Source organism: Pelophylax lessonae (assembly GCF_965119305.1).
Source record: "Pelophylax lessonae genome assembly, chromosome: 3".
In the NCBI taxonomy this organism is placed as follows: Eukaryota; Metazoa; Chordata; class Amphibia; order Anura; family Ranidae; genus Pelophylax; species Pelophylax lessonae.
Genome location: NC_138770.1, coordinates 553,007,349 through 553,024,704, shown reverse-complemented (window position 1 = coordinate 553,024,704; position 17,356 = coordinate 553,007,349). Strand labels below are relative to the sequence as shown.

The 17,356-nt window shown below is 43.1% G+C and overlaps 1 protein-coding gene across 1 annotated transcript in view; it reads right to left on the bottom strand.

The window, feature by feature from the left end:
* Positions 1–17,356, bottom strand: part of HNRNPU (heterogeneous nuclear ribonucleoprotein U) — a 458,517-nt gene that overhangs the window by 408,568 nt on the left and 32,593 nt on the right. The gene's annotated exons all lie outside the window — the stretch shown is intronic.

The window sequence follows — 17,356 nt, the reverse complement described above, 5'->3', positions numbered from 1 at the left end:
CCATGACTGGAGGCCCAATGGCACTGCACATCACCCCAAAAACACCATACCAACAGTGAAGTTTGGAGATGGGAATTTCATAGTGTGGGGCTATTTTTTTTAGCATATGGTACTGGAAAACGTCATGTCATTGAAGGAAGGATGAATAAAAAAAAAAAAAAAAGTAAAAAGACATTCTCTATAAAAACATTCTCTATAAAAAAAAATCTGGATGAAGATTATAAAAAGGAAGGTGGACATTTAAGCAACACAAGGAAACTCTCAATTGGTTTTCAAAGAAAGAAAATAAAGCTGCTAGAATGGCATAGCCAATCACCGGACTTGAATCCAGTAGAAAAATTTATGGAAAGAACTTAACATCAGAGTTCATAGAAGGGGCCCACAGAACCTTCAAGACTTGAAGGCTGTTTTTGTGGAAGAATGGGCCAAAATCACACCTAAGCAATGCATGCGACTAGTTTCTCCAAACAGGAGGCATCTTGAAGTTGTCGTTACCAACAAAGGATTTTGTACGAAGAATTAAATACATTTCAGTTAGCGTGTTCAATACTTTTTCCCTGTGTCATACCATTTTATTACACATAACCTAATTTCTGAATTTTTTTTGGTTTCTTTGTATGTATGGGTTGTTACCGACGTGGGAAAAGTTTCATGCCAATAGCGCCTTTAGAATTATATTTATCTAGAAAACCGGTGTTCAATACTTATTTTACCCGCTATATATACCAGAGTTTGTAGACACTGTAAGGTTTACGGAAACCAATCAATATAAACTTATTGGGATTTTTTTCTTTTTACACCAAAGACATGTAGCAGAATACATTTTGGACAAATTTTTATGAAGAAATTTGTTTTTTTTTTTTCTTTGGATGTTTTAGATCATGGTACTTTTTATCATGGCAGATGGCAGAGCAGCAGTCTCCTTCATTTACAGAGCTAAGCAAGGAAACGGGTGTGATAAGTTCTCTTCTGCCACACTGTTCCCCGCCAGACCCTCGTCCAATCCTACCTTCCTGTCTGTTCCAGATGATGTCACATACAAGCACCCGGGATGGACAGGAGGGGCTGGCGCAGAGTAGCACTGCATAGCTACATAATCAGAGCTGCTTTCCAGTGTAGATGTGCATGAGTCAGCAGAGGATATTCAATCTACCTGTGGTTGATGGGTAGATCACCATGAAATCCCGGTTGAGAAACACTGGTCTACAGCATCTGTCGTGACTGCTTCCTATTGGAGAGGCAGAAAGGATTTGCAGGTTATCAGCAATGGAGAACCACAACAAGGAGGAAGTGACTAGATATCTCACTTGAATGTCCAATGACTTTTCCCGTTTCATAAAACGGTCTACAGAACTCGAGTGTGGTGTAGCTTGTATGGAACTGCCTTAAAAGGTAGAGACCATGAGGCTCAGAGCCTATATACAAGTCTAAAGAGAAGCCTACCTGCACATCAGCAACTGAACAATGAGCTCTGAGCCTCCAGATATTTTCTGGCAGGAGTGTAGAGTTGCAGCCAGCGTTACCCTTTTGAAGTTAAAAATTAATTCAAGCTCCTTCAAGGTGTGGATGGTGATTCCAAGATTGTCCTTCAGGAAGGAATGGGACTCCACTCTGAGGAAAAGTTCTTCCAAGTAAGAGGGAACTGAAGTAATCACTCCAAACCCTCAGCAGCCAACCAGAGGTTGAAGAGAGACGAGGAAAGGTTGTGATTGGAATGAAAGAACCTGTCTGGCAGATAATATAAAATCTTTTTAGTAGCCAGACGTTATCAGGTCATGGACCCAGTAAGAAATTTGAGAAACCCAACAGTGTGTAAACAAGTAAACCCCCCCCCGCCGGCCACCTTAAAATGGAGGCAAACTTTCATGAGGTGGACTTTTCTGCCAGCTTGGTGAATGTGTGTACAGACGACCAGGGCGCAGCAGAAGCGGCCAGCCCCTTGCAAGGTCCATCCGTAAGGACAAATCTTGAGTCTGACTTCCGAAATGACTCCGTAGCTGCCAGGTACACTTATTGCCCAAACCACATCCAGTGAATGCAAGGCAACTTCCTTAGGATGCTTAGGCTTGGGACACAGGGAGGGCAACACAAGGTCCTCTTCATTCAGATGAAAATCTGAGATCTTTGGAAGGAACGATGGACATGGCCGAAGAACCACCTTATCCCTGTGAATTACTAAGGAAGGTTAACAAGACAGTGCCACTAGCTCAGACAGCCTGCGCGCAGAAGTAATAGCCACCAAAAAGGCCACCTTCTGGGACAACGTAAGCAGGGGAATCTCCCAAATATTTTCAAAGCGAGGTTCCTGGAGAACTGACAACGCCAAATTGAGGTCCCACGGTGGCAATGGAGACCACACCGGGGGAACCAAGTGTCCCACTCCCTGGAGAAAGGTACGCACCAAAGAGTTTGTGGCCAATGGAAAGAAAAATCGCCAAGGCCGAGACTTGGCCTTTGATGGTACTGAAGGCCAGACCGCTGCTCAACCCCTCATTGGAGGAAGGCCAAGATTCGAGTCACCGAAAAGGAGCAAGGGTGAACCCACAGGGATTTACACCATGCAATGTACATCTTCCAAGTACAATGGTAAATCTTCCTAGAAGTAGATTTTCTAGCTTTTAAAAGCGTAGGAATCATCAATTCAGAAAACCTTCTTTCCTTCAGTACCTGGCTTTCAACAGCCAAGCCGTCAAAGCCAGTGACTGTAAAAGCAGGATGGAAGATCGGTCCTTGGGACAGCAGATATTCCTGAGAGGAAGTCTCCAAGGAGCATCAGCGACAAGCTGTACCAGATCGGCGAACCAAGACCGGCGAGGCCAGTCTGGAGTCACTAGGATTACCGGAATCCCTTCCATCTTGATCCTGCACAGGAGCCCGAGAGGAGGAAAGGCGTATACCGTACCATAAACTTCTGTACTTTTCTGTTAACTAGGCTAACAGATCCACCTCGGGAGTTCCCCCTGGAGACACAACTAATGAAACACCTCCACCTAAAGTGACCATTCTCCCTAATACCTGTCGACTGAGATAGTCCGCCTGCCAATTTTCCACTCCTGGAATGAGCACAGCAGAGAGGGCTGGAACAAACTGTTCTGTCCACCTTAGAATGCAAGCTACTTCCAGAGTCGTCAGAACACTTCTTGTGCCCCTGGAGACGACTTGTCCAAAGATCCAGACAAAGTCTGATCGCTCAGAGCTCCAGTACATTGATCGGTAGCCTGGACTCTTCCAGAGTCCAGACCCCCTGAGCATACACTGTGCCAAGGACGCCTCCCACGCATCCATGGTAACAACCGTCCAGTATAGGGGAAGAAATAACTTTGCCAGAAGTGCCAGAGAATGAAGCCACAAACCAGGGACCCCCTCGTGTTCTGGCTCAACAAGATCAGATCGTCCAAAGACTGAGAACCCTAAGTGACCAGAATCTCTTTTTGCAGAGATCTCGTATGGAATTGTGCAAAAAACGGCACGCCCGCAGAGATGACCATCTACTGGACAGCAGTGTTGCCTCCTGCAACTTGTGAAGTTTTTCCAGAGGAAAGAACACTCGGGCCAAGTCCAGAGTCAGACCCAGATAGTCCAGACTTGTGGACGGGACCAGAGCAGACTTCTGAAAATGCAGAATCCAACCAAACTCCCTCAGCGTTTGCAGAGTAAACTCCAGGTTGGCCAACAGAGCATTCTAAGACTTTGCTCGCAAAAGCAGATCGTCCAGGTACCCCAGTATTGTGATCCCTCACTGACGCAGTAATGCTAGAACAGGGCCCAACACTTTTGTAAAGATCCGAGGAGCGGAAGCGAGACCAAAGGGTAAAGCCACAAATTGATAATGCTACTCTCCCAAGGCAAAGCGGAGGAAGTGCAGATGGGCGACACATACGGGGATGTGAAGGTAAACGTCCTTGATGTCGATATAGGCGAGAAAATCCCCCTGATGTAGGGACGCCACCACCGTGCAAATGGATTCCATTTTGGAACTTCCGTACCCGCACAAAACAGATTATCGCCTTGAGGTCCAGAATTGGATGCACCTTGCCCTCCTACCTGGGAACAATCACTGCTTGAAGTAACAAGTCTTGCACTGCCCCATAGAGATCCTTTAAGCCAGGGATTCCCTAACTACGGCCCTGCAGCTGTTGCAGAACTACACATCCCATGAGGCATTGTAAAACTCTGACATTCACATACATGACTAGGCATGATGGGAATTGTAGTTCCTGAACAACTGGAAGGGCCGTAGTTTGGGAATCCCTGCTTTAAGCAATCTGGGGATAAGTGCAGGTTGGAAGGGAAGAACCTTTCCAGGGGCTATGATCAAAACTCAATCTTGTAGCTGGAGCGAATTACTTTGTGGACCCATTTGTCCTGGATTAGAAAAGTCCATGGATCTGAAAACAGCGAGGACCCCACCCCCAATACAGGTAAGGGCACTCCTTCCTATGGAGGAATTTTTATCCGCAGGTCTGGCAGAACCCGCTCTCGGTTTGCCCGACCAAGACTTCTTGGAACCTCCAGTGAAGGCCCTGAAGGGTTTAGATCCCTTTTCTTGGGACCCTGAAGGACAAAAAGGCCGCATGTGAGCCAAAAAGGAAGGTCCCCATCTGCGAGTCCAGTCAAACCCAGATAGTCCACCTTTGTGGACGGAACCAGCAGACTTCTGAACATTCAGAATCCAGCTGAACTCCTGCAGAGTTCTTATGGTGATTTCCAGGTTAACCACTAGAGCAGGAGACTCTGCTCCCAGAAGGAGGTTGTCCAAGTAGCCCAGTACCGCAATCCCCTGTTGGCATAACAACGCTAGCACCGAAGACCCGAGGTGAGACCAAAGGGTAACACTCCAAACTGATAATGCTCCTCTCCCACAGCAAAGCGGAGGAAGCACTGATGACTGACCAGAGGAATATAACGTTACTATAAACAACTCAAACAACACAGCGCAAAAAATAGTGTGCAATCTATGAATATAAATAAATATCTTTTCTTAAAGAGGTTTGGAAAAAAAATTACATATGTATAGATTCCCACACGATATATTAATAAAAATGGTAAATAATAAAGAATAATGTGCAACACATGTGCAAACCCAAAAAGGTGAATACCACAATATTTTAAATCAGCAAGTGTCCAGTGAAAAAAACATATGCAAAAGAATATGCACAAAATTCTTGAATCAATGACCAAAAGTGTTGTTTATTAGAAAGAATTTTGTGTATATTACTTTGCATATGTTTTTTCACTGGACACTTGCTGATTTAAAATATTGGGGTATCCACCTTTTTTGGGTTTGCACATTATTCATTTATTATTTACCGTTTTAATGAATATATTGTTTGGTGGGAATCTATACACATACAATATAACCACTTGACGACCGCCCACCGCAGATTTACTACGGCAGGCAGCCGCTCCTGGGCAAACCGACATAGGACTACGTTGCTCGATCAGGAGACTCTAGGGGGCGAGCACGCGCTCCCACCCCCGCTCGGCAGCTGGGGAGCCAGTGCGTATGACAGGTAGCTACGATGGCCCCCGGCCACACACAATCTCCCCCCGCTGACAGAGAAGGACGGACGGACGGCTGATGTAAACACAGCCGCCCGTCCTTCTCCCTGAAGTGATCATATAGGCTTTGTGATCCTGCTATATAGGATTACATGTCTCTGATGATCTCACAAGCCCCCCCAGTTAGAATCACTCCCCTAGGCTTACATTTAACCCCTTGATCACTATTAGTATTAACCCCTTCCCTGCCATTATTACAATAACCGTGCATATTTTTAGCCCCGATTACTGTAGTAATGTCACTGGTATCCCTAAAAGTGTCAAAAATGTCAGGGGCCCGATCTGTCCACCGCAGTCCCACAAAAAAAAAAAAAAAATTACAAATCTTTCCCGTAGTTAGTGAATGCAATAACTTTTGCGTAAACCAATCAAAATACGCTCATTGCAATTTTTTGTTTACCAAAAATATGTAGCAGAAAACAAATTGGCCTAAAATGTTAAAAAATTTTGATTTTTAAATTTTTTGGGAATTTTATATAGCAGAATGTGAAAAATATAGTTTTTCAAAAATTGTCGCTTTGTTTATAGCGCGAAAAAAAAAATATCACACAGGTGATCAAATACCACCAAAAGAAAGCTATTAGTGGGGGAAAAAAGGACGTCAATTTTATTTGGGTACAGCGTTTCACGACTGCGCAAATGTCAGTTAAAGTAACGCAGTGCTGAATCGCAAAATAGGGCCTGGTCATTAGGCAGCAAAATCCTCCGGGGCTAAAATGGTTAAGAAAAGATATTTCTTTATATTCATAGATTGCACACTACTTTTTTGCGCTGTGTTGCTCGAGTTGTTTATAGTAGCACATTGTGATGAGCAGCTGCATTTAAGTACTATATACTCTGTAGCGCAGGGAAAACGCAGTTTGTTACATAATGTTACTATAGTAACATTTTACTGCTCTAGGGCAGTGGTTCTCAACTCCGGTCCTCGGGACCCACCAACAGGCCAGGTTTGCAAGATAACTAAATTACATCACAGGTGATCTCATTTGCTGCTCAGTGATTGCAGTATTCTAGTCTGCATCCCCCAAGGTAATACTTAAAATCTGGCCTGTTAGTGGGTCCCGAGGACCGGAATTGAGAACCACTGCTCTAGGGAAGTGATCAGCGTGTTTTTTTTTTTTTTTTTTACACATTAGGTTTGCTTATAGAAATGTATTGCATTGCTATAAGCAAGCATTTTACTGAATGAAACAGATTCAGGCTGTTCTGTTGTGATTAGGTAAAGCAAATCACATGGTACAGATGGGCTGTGATTGGCCCTGTCTGTACCTTGTGATCAAATTGACCAATTAAAGCTAGATCACACAATTGTACACATTTAATGGCACCAAAGGAAGCCATCCTTTAACTCATTTGACCCGCTACGATTAGTCACGGCAGTCACAAGGTACTGGCAGAGCCGGTACTCTGATCGGTTAGTAGTTGTGTTTCGTGGACATGGTCGGTGACAGATAGTATATCCTGACAGGAAGTCATACGACATTCAGACATAATTTAATCATGCATTGTGCTTTTTCTTAACCAGTTCCCGCCCAGCCAATAACAGATTGATGGTCAGGCCGGAACTGTTTAAAATAAATAAAATGCAATTCTTTTGCAGGTAAAAATAGGTTATATATATATATATATATACACACACACACACACATTCATATATTATATTATATATATATATATATATATATACACACACACATACACAATTTTTAAGCAGCCTTAAGAGCATTGCACCAGTACTAAGCTTATCATTGGTACCATATGCCATCTGCAGACTGTCAGCGTAAGCTGCCTTACCCGTACATTATACAGGCAGGCAGTTTCACATTGAATTAATTAACCCCCTCCCATCCGCGCTACAGCCTATATACGGCTGCAGCGCGGACTTGAAGTTTCGGGAGGCCGTTTTTAAACGGCCTCCAGTGACACGCGCTCCCGCGAGCGCGCATCGGGAAGAATCTGTGTCGGCCGTGTCCCTTGGACACGGCCGATCACAGATCGTGGTGAATGGCCAATCACAGCGGCCATTCACCACGTGATCAAGCCGTCCAATGAGAGATGATCTCATATGTAAACATATGAGATCATCTCTCATCGCCGGCGCTCCTTCCTCACACAGACACTGCAGTGTGAGGAAGGAGGGGGAGCCGACAGCCGCTGGGGACACAGACAAATGTAATCAGGGCACTGATCACCAGTGCCCTGATTACTAAAGGTAAAAAAACCACACACATTGCCCCCCCCATCAATGCCCATAGTGCTGCCAGTCAGTGCCTGCTCATCTAGGCACTGATGAGCACTGACTGGCAGCACTATGGGCACTGAGGGTGCTGCTCATCAGTGCCGCCCATCAGTGCCACCCATCAGTGTCCATCAGTGCCATCCGCCAGTGCCCATCAGTGCCACCTCTTAGTGCCCAGCAGTGCCACCTCTCAGTGCCGCCTATCAATGCTCATCAGTGCAGCATATTAGTACCTCCTCATCAGTGCCCATAAGTGCCACCTCATCAGTGCCCATAAGTGCCACCTCATCAGTTCCCATCAGTGCAGCCTATCAGTGCCCATCAGTGCAGCCTATCAGTGCCCATCAGTGCAGCCTCATCAGCGCACATCAGTGAGGGAGAAAAATATATTTTCAAAATTTACTCGCAGAAAATAAGAAAAACTTTTTTTTTCAAAATTTTCTGTCTTTTTTGTAAAAAATAAAAAAACCCAGAGATGATTAAATACCACCAAAAGAAAGCTCTGTTTGTGTGAAAAAAATGATAAAAATTTCATATGGGTACAGTGTAGCATGACCGCCCAATTGTCAGTCAAAGTGTGCGAGCGCTGAAAGCTGAAAATTGGCCTGGATGGGAAGGGTGTTTAAGTGCACAGAAGGCAAGTGGTTAACTACCACAGCGCTCGGATAGTTCATTAAGAACTACAAGCCAACAGACGCAAGGGATCTCAGTACTCGTAGTTCAACAGAACTCTGATGAATGACAGCTGTGGGGCAGAGCCCTACATAGCCATGCTCTTTTCAAAAAGTGACAGCTGGTACAGTAAATGCCACCCTGTACTGTTATCCTACAGAGTAGGTGAATCGCTGAGCGTATGCAGGAGAGGGAACATGGTCCACCTTAAAAACAGGTGGAAAACTAGAACATGTTCCTATAGGTGAATGTATTCTTTAACTCTGACATCACATATATGGCAGGTCCAGCATGCCAAGGGCCTGCCCACAACCTTCAGTATCGAAGAGGAGAGTGCCAGAAGTCTGAAACAGGCAAACAATCTAGATCAGTGGTTCTTAACCTGGGCTCGATCGAACCCCAGGAGTTCGGTGGGTCAGTCCCTCCGCTAGTACCACTTCGCTGTCAGGGACTATTTCTCCAATTTCGGGCATGTCCCTCTGCTCGCAGCTCCCTCTGCCCCTGGCTCATTCTCACTGCTGGCTGTGCAGCTCAGCTCCTGGCCGAATCCGATCCAGCATCGCCCACTGTGGAGTGGTGGTGGGGGTTTTGGAGACAGGCCAGATGTGCGGTGCGAAGAGGGACTAACCCGTGCAGCGGCCACCCAGCGCAGTGCGGGAGAGAACCACCAGGCCAGGCAGCCGCAGAAGCCGGCAGGTGAGAGGCCAGAGAGCCAGTGGTGCTGCAGCCTGCAGGAGGAAAACCTAGCCTGTGATCGGGAGTCGGGACACAGGTGAAAAAAAAAAAAGGTAGGACTGGCTGTACTAGTCTAGTGACTGTGTGAGAACACTATGTAAATGGGATCTATTTTATGGGGAACCTGGCCTGCTGTAAGGAGGGGGGATCTAAAAATGGGGGACGGGACCTCACCCTGCTTTAAGGGGGGATCTATATGGGGGACATGATCCCCCCCTTACAGTAGGCCAGGGTGAGATGAGGTCCTCCATATAGATCCCCCCTACAGCAGGCCAGGGTGAGGTTAGGTCACTCTGGGGTCCCCCATATAGATCCCCCCTTACAGCAGGCCAGGGTGAGGTTAGGCCACTCTGGGGTCCCCCATATAGATCTTCCCCCTACAGCAGGCCAGGGTCCAGACCTCACCTCACCCTGTCCTGCTGTAAGGGGGAAGATCTATATGGGGAACGGGACCTCACCCTGGCCTGCTGTAAGGGGGATCTATATGGGGGACCTCACCCTGTCCTGCTGTAAGGGGGGGATCTATATGGGGGACCAGATCCCCCCTTACAGCAGGCCAGGGTGAGGCGAGGTCCCGTCCCCCATATAGATCCCCCCTTACAGCAGGCCAGGGTGATGTGACATGAGACATGATAATGACATGAGTGGCACTTGCCAAGATAAAGCCGAGCATTTCTGAACTGGTCTCTGAAAGACAACAGCAGAAGTCACACTAATTTGCAGTAAATATTCATTATGTTTTTGTGTGAAAATCATGTTTTAATGGTTTTGTTCTTAATGGTTTTGTTCATTTTGTGCACCTATGTATGTATACCTATGTTTTGAATTTGAAAAAATCATATTTTATTTTTCCAATTAAGAAGGGTTCGGTGAAGGCGCATATGAAACTGGTGGGGTTCAGTACCTCCAACAAGGTTAAGAACCACTGATCTAGATAGACAGTTACAAGGGTTGGAATAAAAACGAACACTGCAGAATACCATTACGATCAAGGGCTCATTGAGATGTGTGGTGGATTTTCTTTTCTTATGGCAGTTGACAGACCGTCATGGGGCAACAAGTCATAACACTTAAAACTTCAAAAGGCCACACACCTTTGCCATGTGTGCATTACACATACGGCTAAACGCATCAAGGTTAATAGGGCAGTGATACAACTGAGGCTGCATGTCATTTGGTCAGTGGGTGCTTGGTTGGTTTTGCAGAGGGGGCACAAACTTGTAGCTTAACAAGTCCTTAAAAAGAAAACATCTACTGGCAAATTTTTTTTGGGAAGAAGGGAATGCTAGTAACTGACTGCATCACAGGTCTTTATGTTGCCTATAGCTCAACAACTGAATGTAAAGGTTACATTGCATTTCAACTACCAAATTTAGAATCCTGAGGAGAGAAAAAAAAAAAAAAAAAAAAAGAAAACCCAGCAAGCAAAGTTTTTGTTGAATATATTTATTTTTACATGCAAGAGTAAAATATAGTAAGATTTATTAATGTAATTCAAGCATGGATATCAAAGAGCACCCTTTCATATCTTTCAGGGAGGAAGATTTTTTTTCACCACTTTCCACCTCTAATAAAAAGATTTGTTAGAAGACATCACGATTTAGAGAGAAAACAGTTATTCTTAATGCTTGATTACAAAATTGTGTAACAAAAAAAAAAAAAAAGGGGGGGTGTATAGTATACGAAATTGGACAGATTATCCAACTGCTAGGGGGGGGACCCATTCACGCACTTATCAAACCACGTGCTATTTTTTGGAGGTTGCAGATTTGCTTGTAGTCTTCACTGCACACTTGTTCCAATAAGGTCTGGCCTGAAAAAGTTCTCCTACATCAATATAGCTAGCTTAAAGTGAAACTAAACTGTGATGGATCTTCCACACGTTCTATTACATAGGGATCTTAGTATTAACATTAAAAGGTCATCATATGTTTTGGACCAATGTGAAATCCTTTGTAATGGCTAAGATTTGCTGTGATGTACAAGCAGGGCTCAAGTGCTGCAGGAATGCATGGGAACAGCATTTCTGTACTTTCCACAGCAGGACCGCTGTGCCCATTAGCAGCGACATCCTGCAGGACTGGCAGGGGGCGAACCGGGCCGGGGGACAACCAATTTCTACATAAGCCAGCTACCATTAAAAAGGTACGCACCAGAGGCCGGCTTTACATGCTAGTGGCTCCTGAACTCTGAGCCCGCAATGGTTTCATCCCAGCCACCTACATAGTAAGCTGGCTACGCATCAGCTACCTATTGAACAATGGGTGGTAGCAGGAAGAGTGCTGCACCACCTTATATTGCCTCACAACCGATGGGTGCACCGTCCATTACTTTCCGTGGGCTTCCTGTGTTGTGGCATGGAGCTGCTCTGCAAACTGATTGGAGGCAAGGAGAAAGCATGTTATGACCCCAACAGTAATTAAAAGCTGCTAAAAATGCCTGCCTTTCTCCCTCCCTCTTATTTTCCCTCTCCATATCCCACTTTTATGTATTTTATAAGGTCGGCCACAGACAGATTGAAAATTAGCTATCACTGGAAAAATGGGCGCTGGCAATAGTATGGGCTTATGGAATGGTTTATATGGCCATTGTGGTTGTGATAAAAATCTAGGTGATAATCTGTAGATTGAGTAAATCCGGATATGTGTGCTAGTGTCTTTCAATTAAAGTGTGACCAGTGAATTAGGTATAAATCTAAAATACCTTATATAAACTTCTTGATAAAAAAAAAAAATCAAATATTTTGTCACGATGTGCAATATGTGACTTTTTGTGAAAGCACAAATAAAATGAGTGACATTTGTGATTGTTTAGTGAAAAAAAACTGCTGGTAATATCAATATAAATAGTAAAAAACTATTTAAACAATAAAATGAGTTCTTCAGTGATTTTGTGCTCCAATGTGCTCTTGATAAAAAAAAGCAATTTCTGCCTCTTAACCAGATGGCTTTAGGCCACCAGGACCTAAATCGCTTTGGATCCCTTTATAGGATGGATCAGTCCTAAAACGAACTCCTCCACTCCACTTTATGGGTCTCAATCAGGTATATGTGGAAAAAATGGTGGGGAAGCCAAAACAGTGCGATACCGTTTTTATTTGTAAAATAATTAAAAAGTAAGAAATGGCTGCTTACAAAGTATAGTGCCTTTCCTGGCACTAGGTGAAACCGCTGTTTGTATATTTGAGGGTCTGTATTGTTATGCATCTGGTGCTCTGTTAATACTCAAGTCTCCTCTACAGCCCTGGTAGCGTGGCAGCGTGCGCTCCAAGCAGTAAGGAAATTACATCGCTGGCTCTCTGTTTCTAGGTATTACAAGAGACCACAATGAATTTCGCGTTTGTCTCCAGTCATCAGGTAGCCTACTGAATATTTTCTTTCCTGCTTGGAGCGCACGCCGCCGCTGCCATGCTACCAGGGCTGTAGATGAGACTCCGAGTATTAACAGAGCACCAAAAACACAACAATACAGACCCTCAAATATACCAACAGCGGCTTCACCTAATGCCAGGAAAGGCACTATACTTTGTAAGCAGCCATTTTACTTTTAATATTGATTTTAAAAATAAAAACGGTATCACACTATTTTGGCTTCCCCACCATTTTTTCCACATATACCTGATTGAGACCCATAGAGACCCATAAAGTGGAGTGGAGGAGTTTGTTGTAGGACTGATCCATCCTATAAAAGGGATCAAAAGCGATTTAGGTCCTGGCGACCTAAAGCCATCTGGCAAGAGGCAGAAATTGCTTATTTTATCAAGAGCACAAAATCACTCAGAAGAACTAATTTTCACAGAATGTTTCACCTGTTGCACAATAATTTTGTGGATTACACATTTTATTGTTTAATATTTGTTTACTATTTATATTGATATTACCAACATTTATTTTTTCACTAAATCACAAGTGTCACTGTGCTTTCACAAAAGTCACAGATATATGGCACAGTTTGTGACAAAATATTTGATTATCAAGAAGTTTATATAAAAGGTATTATTTTAGATTTATACCTATATTTATTCACTGGTCACACTTTAATTAGAAGACACTAGCACACATCAGGATTTACCCAAACTACAGATTATCACCTAGATTTTTATCATAACCACAATAGCCATATAAACAATTCCATAAGCCCATACTATTGCCAGCGCCCATTTTTCTAGTGATATCATTTGTATATTTTTTTGGGCAGTTCACCATAAAAAAAAAAAAAAAAGGGCAGCAGGCTCCATTTTATACAGGGCTATACAATAAAAAAAATATTGCCCTTAATTTGGAAAAAAAACCCCACATTTTTTAAGTTGGGGGGGGGGGTGCAATCTTGGATGAGTCCCCACACTTTCCCCAGGACTTGACCCCTGTGTACAACAAGCTATAGCTGGTTACATGGTTGGAAGCCAATCTATTTTATTGTGAACACATACAAATGTGCATATTTGTGGGTTTTGTATTAAAACTACAAACTAAGTTTTTTTTCACAAATAAGTCATTAACCATTTTTTTAATCCTAATGCTGCTAGCATTCGTAAATATATGTTATATTTAAATTGGTTTTCAATTTTTTTTTTTTTTACAAATTACTTCTGTTGCCAACATTATGTTAGTGTATATATTACAAAAGTCTTAATCGCTTTATTTGGAGGGGCTCTCTCAGCACACCCTCTTACCTACAATACATGCCTCAGAGATAGGTTTGAGGATGTAAATGCCACAGAAATACCATACTCAAGATAACCCCAGCTAGAAAAGCTAGTGGGATATTTTTCAAAATGATTTCTCAACAAAAAGCATGGATTGAGAGTTTACCATGAATATTAAAATCAATTCAGTTTGTGGTGCTCAGATACAAAATTCTGCTTTAGGTATTGCAGTTATTGCTACATCTACAAAACACTTGTAACTTATGTTTGGGATTTCTACATTAGGAACTAATGGTACATTAGACAGTGGTCATATAAAAGGATGGATTTGATTATCAATTAGGACAGAATAAAAAAAAATGCACTAATCCAAATTACTTTTCAAATACAGTGTGCCCAAAAGAACTTTGAACCGGATCTTGACTATTTATGCAATAGAGATTTACTGGACATGAAGCAATACCAAAAAAGGTACAAGAGCATTGAATAAGGTTCATTAAGGGGAAGGATAGCTAGAAATACAAAAATGAAAACAAGGACTTAAAGTGGAGTTCCAGCCTATTTTTGCAACTTTAGTTATTCCTGGAGTGCTCGCTATGCTGAACAATTGGCATTCTAAATTTTTTATTCGGGGGGGGGGGGGGGGGGGGGGATCAGGAAGAACTTCCAGAACACTCCCTGGAATCCGGAAGGACAAAGCAGATTACACTGCGGATTCAGATGCCCACGTCTAAGATGGCCGCGCCCATACAGCATTTTTAAAAGTACGATTTTGACTAAAATCCAATATTGTACACCTTGCAAGTATGAGAATAGCGGTTCCATAAAAGGGTGATGGATTAGTATTATAGGGGTATTTTTAGTTAAAAAAGGTATTTGAGGCTGGAACTCCGCTTTAAATAGGGGCTCATAGGACACCACAATCAAAACGGATCTATTGTCTATGAGTATGTATACATATGTGGATTTGTAGATATATGAATTGAGGGGTGTATTTGTACTATAAGGGGACAGTTGTTTTTGGCTTACATCTTGGAGCTGTATAGTTGCGTTGAAAAAGCAGTGCGATAGTATATTTGCACTCGGGTATTGTGGTGGATAGAGGAAGAGTGCTGCAATCAGATAATCCTCCTACGAGAGGTAAAGGCACTACAAAAAGGCTAGATTGGATTGTGAAGAGGCTTATTGCATGGTTACTACTCTGGCAGTTTGAGAAGTGCTGGCTATTTTGTTTTTCAAATGGATCTATCCAATCTTTTGCAAAACCTTCATTTTGAACTGTAATTAAAAACAATTGTGACATGGTAATCCATATCAGTCAAGGCACTTTTTCTGTAGTGGTTGAACTGTATAGATGTGCCTTTTTTTCAACCAGATATACTATGCAACGTTAAGACTACTACTTTGCGCTTTGGCACCCATTTATATACAGTGAGGGTTTTTTGCTGTATGTCAGGGATATACTCTTACTTTCATGCCTGGTTACAGGAAACTTCAATGCAAAATTATGAGTAGCTACCACAACAGGAAAAGTGTGTGGTGGGGGTTTCAGGACATCTTTGATTGTGAAAAGATTCTCACTTCCTGTTGAGTCTACAGGGCTAGAAATGAAAAAAAAAATCTGACAACCCTGACAAAATCCTGGGGGCAGATTTTCAATTGGCTTACAATATACTTTCCAAATAGTGTGCATCAACTTACAAACCTGTTAAAATAGTTCAGCAAACAAAATTTCCATCAGTCAGAAATGTTTTTTTACTTATCACAGCAAATCTTGTGAACGAGGAAACTAGAGGCAAAATTGGATTAAGGCAGATTTATAGCATTGCCAATTTAAAATAACCTATAAGCATACAGAATATGAGTATATGAAGCCATAAACTTAGGTTGGTTGAACAAACGTCTAAAGGAAGAAAGGAAAAAGAAAAAACCAAAACACTGAAATATGCAAGCTGCCACTGACACTTATGCTGCTCCTCTGGTTTCTATTTCGACCAACTACACAGTGGTACAAGTTCTGAATGGAAGCCTACACCAGCAGCCTATATCTTTCAGCTCAGGTTTTTAGGTACACCAGAACAGTTATTGAAAATATAATATAAAGCACCAAAATTAGCCAACCCTCATTTTCATGTAATTCGTGCTTTTTTAAAAAGGCATGTTTAATTCCTAGGCGTAACCATATTTACCTGCTAGCATGGCAGCATTAGCAGGACAGGCCTGCTAAAAAGATAGAAGCATACAAAGTAGATGAGCAAGCATTTTATTTTCACCAGTAACATTTTCTACATAAAAAGTGCATCATCAACTTCCTGAGACTACAGGTGCACAAGTACTTCATTTTCAAGACTAGGCAGTAGTCATATCAACCCAGGTTCTTTAAATATTTGAGGGATTACAGATCTAGTTTCATGTTCTGTAGTATAAAGAAACCTTGCACACCAGGGCCCCAGTAATCAGAACCATTAGGAATCGATCACTACCCATTCCACTAACAGATTCCCCTCAGAAGCAGAACTTTCATCCATTTCTGATATTGACTGACACAGCTCTTATTTTCTTAACCATTAGGTTATACCGCCCCCTACAGTAGCAGGACACTAGGCAGAAAAAAAAAAAAAAGTCTGGCTACGCCTACGGGCAGTCCCAGGGGGGTATACTCCCTCTCTGCTATAGGTACTCAGTTTTGTTACAAGCAGTGTAAAAAGAATTACAACTCCACAAGGGGGTGGGTGCTGTGTCCGTTAATGAACAGAGAGATGGATTTGGGGATTTTCTTTCGTTCATTGGACAGCTTCTGACCTCCTTAACCATTGGGATGTCCCTTGAAAAGGAGTGTTAAACATGAGGGGTGGGAACTGCAAAAAAAAAAAAAAAAAAAATGTCACCCTCAAAGAGGACCAGGTCCTCTAAACAGCAGCCTGCAAAACCCTGCCGCCAAAAAAGAAACATTCGCAGATGCCAACACATCCACAGAACCTTGTGAAAGTCTGCACCAACAACCAGGTGGCCACCTTGCAAACCTGCATCACAGATGCCAGATGACGGGAGGCACTGAGCACCCGAGTAGAGTGCCCCTTGACAGGGAAAGCCACCTGAGACGGCGTAAGCAAGGCAATCTCCTAAAGATTCTCAAAAGGAGGCATCTGGAGGACCAAAAGCACCAATTTGAGATCCCAAGGCAGCAACAGAAACCACACTGGAGGAACCAAAATGTTGAACACCCTGAGTAAAAAGGTACGCACCAGGGGAGTGTGTGGGCAAGGGTTTGCTAGAAGATGAACGCCAAAGCTTAAACCTGGCCCTTGATATTACTCAAGGCCAATTTCTGTTGAAGGTCAAGATCCGAGCCACCGAGAATGAGCGAGGGTGAACCCCAAGAGACTCACACCACATGATGTACGTCTTCCACGTACGACGTAAGATCTTCCTAGAAGTAGCTTTTAACAGCATTGGAATCAGATTCAGACAAACCCCTATCTTTTAGCACCTGGCTTTCAACA